Source organism: Gossypium hirsutum, chromosome A08, assembly GCF_007990345.1.
Source record: "Gossypium hirsutum isolate 1008001.06 chromosome A08, Gossypium_hirsutum_v2.1, whole genome shotgun sequence".
Lineage (NCBI taxonomy): Eukaryota > Viridiplantae > Streptophyta > Magnoliopsida > Malvales > Malvaceae > Gossypium > Gossypium hirsutum.
This window is the reverse complement of record NC_053431.1, coordinates 96836546-96845701: the sequence shown is the minus strand read 5'-3', so window position 1 is coordinate 96845701 and position 9156 is coordinate 96836546. Positions and strand designations below refer to the sequence as shown.

Here is a 9156-nt window from a genome sequence, read left to right as displayed (position 1 = left end):
TTTATATATATAACCGATTAAGTTACACGAACTTACTTGAATGATGTCTCGGGTTTGGATTTCGACTATTACAAAACCTTTTGTTTTCCATGGTCTACTTCCAGAATTAGTCTTTCTGGGTCTATATAAACAAATGAAATTATTAATTTATCACATTCTTCAATTTCAGCCCGAAAACTTACTTTATGGCAATATTACCTTTTTACGCCTAACTTTGTACATTTTTACATTTTAGTCCCTAGGCTCGTATAATGAAATACATGCATTCCCTTATTTCCCCAAGCCTAGCTGAATTATATTACAGCTTATAACAGCCCACATTTTCCTTTTTTTCTCTTTTCTACTACTCACTTTTACATCTTTTGCAAATTGGTCCTTTTTAGGTGTTTTCACGAAAAACCATTTAACAAAAGATGTTTATCTTACACCAAAATTTCATATTCATCCATTAAACACCAAAATACAAACATGTCACACTTAGGTAAGTTTTTGAACATGAACCCTAGCTTAAAATAAGGGTAGAAATGGCTAGAAAATGCTTCATGGATCTCAAAAATATAAAGAACATTAAAAACAAGACTAGGGAGCACTTACAATCAAGCTTGAAATGTTGAAAACCCTAGCTATGGAACCCCTTGAATTTTTGGCACACTATGAATAAGATGGACAACATTTTTGCTTGATTTTTCCCTTTTTATTCTTTAATTAACTAAATGACTAAAATGCCCTTAAGGCATTTCTTCAAAATTTTACCCATGCATGCCCATTTTTGTCCACATTTTTAGAACTTGCTCAAATTACTATTTGAGAACCTCTAATTTATAATCCAACTCAATTTCATGCTAAAAAGTTCTAGAATTCAAGTTTTGCAACTTATTCAATTTAGTCCCTAAAACTAAATTGGGCATCTTTGGCATATAATTTCTCCATGAAATTTTTACACCAGCATGCATCCTTATACTAGGCCTCATAATAATCATGAAATAATTATTTTTATTTAAGAGATGTGGTCTTGAAACCACTATTCTAACTAGGCCCTAAGTCGAGATGTTACAACACTCCCCCCTTTAGGGATTTTCGTCCCCGAAAATAATACTTGTAAAAAGGTTTAGGTATTGGTTTCTTATAGTCTCTTTAGGCTCCCATGTAGCCTCTTCAACTCCATCCCTTTTCCACAGTACTTTCACTAGAGCAATATTCTTATTTCTTAACTATTTGACCTCTCGAGCTAGTATCTTAATCGGTTCCTCTCCGTAAGTCATATCCGAACAAATCTCAAGCTCTGTTGGTGAAATTACATGTGAGGGATTAGGTCAATAACGACGCAACATGGATACATGAAACACATCATGGATACATCAACTTTTTGGCCATTAAATCTGTTGAAGAAAGATCGATCTAGCTCTCAACTCTACTAGGATCAAGCCATCATTAGACAAAGCTAGTTATGCACCCATAGCTATCAAGACAAACAATGATTTCCTACTCTGAGCGTCAATGACTATGTTTGCCTTACCCAGATGGTAATCAACCACAAGCTCGTAATCATTGAGTAATTCAAGCCATCTACGTTGCCTTAGGTTCAAATCCTTTTGAGTCATCAAGTATTTTAAACTTTAATGACTGGGTGTGATACGTGATATTCGTGATAGGTTTTAAATATTTATAACGAATCGATCTTGAAACTAACTATTATCACGATGAAGGCAAGTGTACCTATCAAACAGTAGTATAGCTTTAGCAAGACTGGATTATCGAACCCAAAGGAACTAAAAGTACTAGTATCAACTTTCTTTTTATTATTTAGCCTAAAAAATAAAAGGGTTTTGTTTAGCTAAATAATTAATTAAACTAAGAAATCACAGAAAAGAAATTTGGGGAAATACTTTTTGGAAAACTTGATTGATTAAGACAATACCTAAGGAAAAATCCACCTAGACTTCACTTGTTATTTAACTCTAAATCGGATGATTTATTCATTCAACTTGTTTCGTAGAGATCCTTAAGTTATATTATTATCTCTCTCGAGACTAACAACGTCTAAACCTAGATTGAATAATAGAAATATCTTTCTAATTAATGCCCTAGAGTTGCATTAACTCGATCTATGGATCCACTTATTAGGTTTCACCCTAATCTGAAAAAATCTTGTCACCCTATCTCTAGGCGCGCAATCAACTCCGCTTAATTATGAAAAATTTACTCTTAGACAGGGTCTATTCCTCCTCTGAATAAGAGCTTAACTTGAATCAGTATCCTAGAATATCAAAACAAGAATTAAGAACACATAATTAAGAACAAGTCAAATGTTTATCATACAATTCAGATAATAATAACAAGATCTGTCTTAGGTTTCATTCCCCTTTGGTATTTAGGGGTTTTATTTCATAATAATGAAAGAAAACATCTCAAAAGAATAAAAACAACAAAACATAAGAAAACCCAAAACTCCTGAGCGAATTTGAAGGGAGATCTTAGTTTTGATGGTGAATCGGGCTTCTGAGATGGATCGATCGGCTTTCCTTGAGCAATTCCTTGCTTCCTCCTCTGCGCCCCCTTCTTTTCCTCTTTTAGGGTGTATTTATAGGCTTTGGAATGCCTAAGAGCCCTCAAAAGTGGCCTTTTTCGAATAGGACTCTGCTTGGGCTCGTCAGGGACACGCCTGTGTAACACGCCCGTGTGCGATTACTTCAAGCTATGGTCAAGCCTATTAAATAGGCATGGGCATGTGGTATACCCGTGTGAGTCGTGCTTCGATTCTACCAAATTGACACGGCCGCGTGGTCTGCCCGTGTGAGGAAGTCCAAGCCATGTTGATTTTGTACGTTGGCTCATTTTATCTATTTTTGGCCTGTTTCTCGTTCCTTTCACTCTCCTATGCTCTCCTAAGTATAAAACATGAAATTAAGGCATTAGGAGCATCGAATTCACCAAAAATAAGGAAAAGTCATCCATAAAATGTGTTAAGCATGGGGAAAAAATATGTATAAATTACGGTTTATCAAATACCCCCAACTTAAGTGTTTGCTTATCCTCAAGCAAAACCCTCGACTCACAATCAAAATAAATTCTTCTGAACTTTATAATTCTTATCAATAATATCTCAAAGTAATCCATAAGTAATCAAACATTGAAAATTTGACCAAAAGAACATCAAAGTTTCAAACATTTCAAGTTGAGCATTTTATCATGAAAGCATAGGTGTCGCCCCTCATCTAAGTAATTACCTTTTATTCAAAATATCATAGAGTTTCACATCCTCACTAAAGATTCACTCAAATTACTAGAGGTGTTTAAGGAAAATAAATTAAGCACTCAATAGTCAATAATGAAAAGTCATTACCATAGACTTGCATGAAAATCAAATCTCCACCACTATAAACTGAGATGAAACATCAATCAAAAGGTCTTTAGAGGGTTGTAACATGGCTTTGGTTAGATGGTGTGGTCACAAGCTGAAAGAAAGGGTTAGAATTGAGATTGAATTGAAAAATTGCCTAACTAGAAAAATGACTAGTCATCAATTGTGTACAACAGAGCTTTTTCTCAGAAAATGGAATTTAAGTTCTGTAGCTCAGAAGATCATTACTACTAATATGTATACATGTATGTATATTTATTTATTTATTTATTTATTTATTTTAATTTTTTTAAGAACAAGTCAAATTACAAAATAGAATAAAACATAGCTAAGCAACTATTCCAACTCAAATCTCGACAAAAATAGGGATCAAATTAATTTAGGGGATTTCAACAATAATGAGTTATGCGTTAATATTGAGGGTAAATTAATGAATGAGTTGTTAGGCTCAAAGGGGTTCACTAAGGGTTAATTGTGAAGGTAGGCTTTTATGGAGTAAGTGGGTTAAACTTAAGTGCCTTTATCATTTTGACATATCAAATCAAATGGTGTGGTCTTGACATGCATAATCAAGCAAGTTCTAGAATAAAAATTCAATACTGATGCACTCATAATGAAAGTGAGCATGAAAGAAATAATAGATGCTCTAAAGGCTCAAGATCTCATAAAAATTATGTCTTTTTGATCTTTAAACTTGTGAATTCCAACTCAAGATCATACCTAAACTTAGGGAAACAACCTAAAAGTTTTTAATTCTTCAAAAATCAACTTATCATGCTTGATTCTCAAATGTCTTAAAGTTTAAACAATCAATGTATAAATGCCTATGTTTTAATTCAAGATATAGCAATAAAAATCATAAATTAATTAAAATTCATTCTAATAGTGATATGAGTAATTCACGTGAGAATAAGACAATATTCAGGGGTTTCTAATGGTGATATAAAAGACCCCCCACACTTAAGATGTACATTGCCCTCAATGTTCAAACATAGATATTTGAAAAAGACAGATATATAATCATAAGTTAGGGAGAGAAGTGAAACTTCCTAAATGATGAATGAATTCCTTAAACTGGAGTTTTAGAGAGTAATCGGAGTGACAGTGAAGGAGGATACTTCGGTGGTGGTAGAGGTTCATTAGTCCATAAGTCCTATGCCAAAAGAATATTATATTTTGTGGTAGCTATGGTCGTGCTCGAGTAGGACATGGCAGTCATAGAGAGCCTTTCCCAGTGGAGTTTTTAGTTCCTATGTGATGATGAACTGATGAGCTCTTTTATAACTATGACAGAATCAAGAACTTTTTAGGAAATATAAGGTAGCATAATTTCTTGTAATGGAATATCCGGAATTGATAATTGTAAAAATAAAAATTATAAAATCTAATAGAAATAAGCTTAAAGAAAAAATAAAAAGTTGTCTTAAAATAGAATAAAAATAAAAACATAAAATAATAAATAAAAGTTTTTAAACATCTTCATCGCTAGGTGGTTCGCGAGGTGGGGGTGGCGATGAGATGTGAAAGTGCTGAATCTGTTGTAAAGTAGCATCAATGTTATCGAAGCGCTGAAAACACTGTTGCTCAAATCGGGTAAGGCGCTCAGAGATGTCAGCGTATGAAGCCGCCGCATGAATTGGACGAGAGGGTGGTGGTGGCTGAGACGGTGGGTCCTTATGACGTGGAGGGACATCATCAGTAATGTCCTCAGGGTCTCTCTCCTCGGCTGATTGGGCGAGGCAATACTGAGGAGGGTGGGTTCCTAGACTTCTCGATCATCCTCATACTAAGCATGCTCGAGATGCTTTGTGGGGACATCTGGCCAATAAGAGTAAGGGAGTATGGTTGGGCTGCTGTGTTGAGGAGCCCGAAGTGCCGAGCTAGTCGAGTCACATAGGGGCCAATGGAGATGAGCCCCTTCCGATGCCACTCCGTCTGGTGGCGAATGGCGAGGGCAATAAAGTAAGAAAGGTCGAGTACATGCCCGTTCGCCATGCTCCATAGAAAGTAGGCGTCGTGACTGTTGACGACACCGGTGCTCTCTCGACGTCCTGTCAAAGTGTGTGCCAAGATGGCGTGTAGGTACCTCAACGAAGGAGAGAGAGCCAATGCCTTGGAGTGGCTCGGGTTAGGGATTTCAGGTGAAGAAGATGATGAATAGTGAATGGTATTTATAGATTTTGGGACACACGGCCAGGGGACACACCCGTGTTCCCCAATTTTTGCTCGTGTGATTCGCAAATTTTGAATTTGGACGCGTCTGATATGTGGCCCACGCCCGTGCTCCTTGGGCGTGTGGGTGCACACGGCCATGTCGTATGGCTATGTCTGTCTTTGTTCGCTTCTACCATGCTCGTGTATGTAGGCCCACGCTCGTGTTAATCTAACAAGTTCGACCACGGGTTCTAGACACGGACGTGTCGCACGCCCGTGTTGTTTTGGTAGATTCGCCCACGGTCCTAACGTACGACCGAGGTGACTTATCGCATCCCGTGTTGGGGAAAATTTTGCCCTATTTTCACACGGCCTAAGGCACACCCGTGTGCTTGGCCGTGTGAGTGTGGTAAACCTGTATTCAAGAGCTCCATTAGTAAGTTAGGTGTTTAAACACTTAAAATTTAAAGAAGTTAATACTATTAGTGCTCGGGTTGCCTCCCAAGAATCGCTTATTTATAGTCTATGCTCGACTTACCTTTCTGGTGATTGGTCATGGTGGTTCGAGGAGTTTCTACTCCTCATTCCTGCTATGAATCCCATCAGAATAAGGTTTTAGGCGGGTATTGTTTACCTTAAAGGTGCCGAATTTGGGGTGACTTACCTCGACTGTACCAAATGGGAAAATGCTAAGTACCGTAAAAGGAATTTCTTCGTTCGGTTTGGCAGTGTCAATGTGAGGATCTGCGGCATCTAATGAAACTTTATCTCCAACCTTAAGCTGATTTGGTGAGGCATTGAGCTCGTTCTGGCGTAGTTTTGGTTTATCGTGTTTTCTCGATTTAAATGTCAGCCATTCATCTAACTCCTCGATTCGTAACCTTCATTCTTCATGGGTAGATTCTTTGTTGTGGATTGAACATGGCTCATGTTTTTCCTTTAGACTTATTTCCTACAAAATAGGTTGCACTGTATGATCAGTCTTAGTAGAACAATTTGTACAATCAACTTCAATTTTTGATGTGTTGTTCAGGTTGCGAGCTTGAAGGTTGATTGTTTCGTCTCCTACACGAAGTGTGGGTTCACCTGTACCAACGTCAATAATTGTTCTAGCAGTTGCTAAAAAGGGCCTTCCCAAAATTAAAGGAACATTACTGTCCTCTTCTATGTCTAAAACAACAAAATCAACTGGGAATATAAAATTTTCAATTTTAACGAGTACGTCTTCAATGATACCCCTAGGAAATCTGACAGTTTTATCTGCTAATTGAATGCTCAACCTAGTTTGTTTGGGTTTCCCTAGACCTAGTTGCTTAAACAATTTGTAAGGCATAACATTGATACTAGCCCTTAGATTAGCCAACGCATTATTAACATCTAAACTACCAATTAAACAAGGAATCGTAAAACTCCCTGGATCTTTTAGTTTGTTGGGTAGCTTATTCTGAAGAATGGCTGAGCAAACCGCGTTCAGCTCCACATACGACCTTTCATCTAACTTCTGTTTATTTGCTAGAAGCTCTTTTAAAAATTTGACTGCGTTCGGCATCTGTGGAAGTGTTTCAATAAACGGTAGGTTAATATGTAGTTTCGTTAAAAGTTTCAGGAATTTACCAAATTGTTCATCTGAGCGGTCTTTCCTTGTCGCATTGAGGTATGGCACACGAGGTTTGTATTCTGTACTTACCGATTTTTGTTCGTTTTGGCCTACCTCATTCTTACCTTCACTTACCACCGGTTCTGGCCTTGGTTTTGCCACTAACCCTTCCTCATCTTGAATGGAAATTGCATTGAGTTGCTCTATTGGGTTAGATTCAGTGTTGTTTGGCAGGCTACCTTGTGGTCGTTTAGAAATCAACTTGGCGAGATGTCCAATTTGAGTTTCAAGCCCTTGGATTGATGCTTGTTGATTTTTGAGTGCCATCTTAGTATTCTAAAAATGAGTCTCTGACACTGAGATGAATTTGGTTAGCTTCTCCTTAAGGTTCGGCTTTTTCTCCTGCTAGTATGGTGGTTGCTGAAAGCCTGGAGGGGGTGGTGGTTTCTGATTTCCTTGGCCTCTCCATGAAAAATTTGGGTGATTCCTCCAACCTTCATTGTAAGTATTGCTATAAGGATTGTTTTGAGATCGAGGATTATTACCCATGTAATTTAACTGCTCGTTCTCCATGTTGTGGCCATAAAGTGGGTACTCTGAATTGCTCGATCCACCTCCATTTGTTTCACACTGCATTACTGGGTGAACTTGTGAAGAACTAAGAAAACCATCATTTTTCTTATTCAAGAGTTCTACCTGATTAGAGAGCATGGTGACCGAATCGATGTTATAAACACCGGCTGTTTTCGTTGGCTTTGTCCTCATGTCTTGCCACTGATAGTTATTTAGTGACATCTCCTATATAAATTCATAGGCATCTTCAGGTGTTTTATTATTGATGGTTCCGCCAGCAGCTGCGTCAACCATTTGTCGAGTCGAAGGATTCAAGCCATTATGAAAAGTTTGAACCTGTAGCCAGAGTGGTAACCAATGGTGAGGGCATCTTCACAAAAGGTCCTTATATCTCTCCCATGCATCGCAGAGTGTTTCTAAATCCATCTGCACAAAAGAAGAGATATCATTACACGTAATTTAGCTGTTTTAGCCGATGGAAAATATTTTAGTAAAAAATTTTCAGTCATTTGTTCCCAAGTAGTGATTGACCCCCGTGGTAACGAATTCAACCACTGTTTAGCTTTATTTCTCAAAGAAAAAGGGAATAACCGAAGGCAAATGGCGTCATTAGAAACACCATTAATTTTAAATGTATCACATAGTTCCAAAAAGTTTGCCAAGTGAGTGTTGGGATCTTCGTCCTACAAACCATAAAACTGAACAAATTGCTGTATCATTTGAATTGTGTTAGGTTTCAGTTCAAAAGTATTTGCAGCTACAGCAGGTCTAACTATGCTTGATTCAGTTCTTGTTAGCATAATCATACATAGTGCGCGGAGCAGGATTCTAATTTATTGGATTAACAGCAATCGCAAGAGATATCAGGTTTTCCTGATTTTCATCCATCTCCTTGGTTGTGGTTTGAATATCGTCCTCTTGCTCGTTCTCTATGTATCTTAAGCTTCACCTTATTTCTCTTCGATTTCTGCGATCTGTGCGATCGATCTCACTGTCAAAAAGTAATGGTCCTGACGGGTTTCTTCTAGTCATAAACTATAAGAACCTGCCAAAAAAACGAAAAAAGAAGAATAAGTAATAAAAATTAGAATAAAATTTAAATTGCAGTAAAAGTAAATGGCTAAAGTAATAAATATTGAGTGTTCCTAATATCTTAGTTCCTCGACAACGGCGCCAAAAACTTGATACCTGATATTCGTGAGAGGTTTTAAATATTTATAATGAATCATTCTTGAAACTAACTATTATCACGATGAAGGCAATTGTACCTATCTAACAGTAGCTTAGCTTTAGCAAGACCGGATTATCGAACCCAAAGGAACTAAAAGTACTAGTATCAACTTTCTTTTTATTATCTAGCCTAAAAAATAAAAGGTTTTTGTTTAGCTAACTAATTAATTAAACTAAGAAATCACAGAAAAGAAATTTGGGGAAAATACTTTTTGGAAAACTTGATTGATTAAGACAATAC

General features: G+C 37.1%; 1 non-coding gene across 1 annotated transcript; it reads left to right on the top strand.

Moving 5' to 3' along the window:
* The first annotated feature begins 8037 nt into the window (after positions 1-8037).
* On the top strand, positions 8038-8144 carry LOC121205167 (small nucleolar RNA R71). Its single transcript, XR_005900252.1, has one exon. It is a non-coding gene; the product is annotated as a small nucleolar RNA R71 (small nucleolar RNA).
* Positions 8145-9156: the final 1012 nt, after the last annotated feature.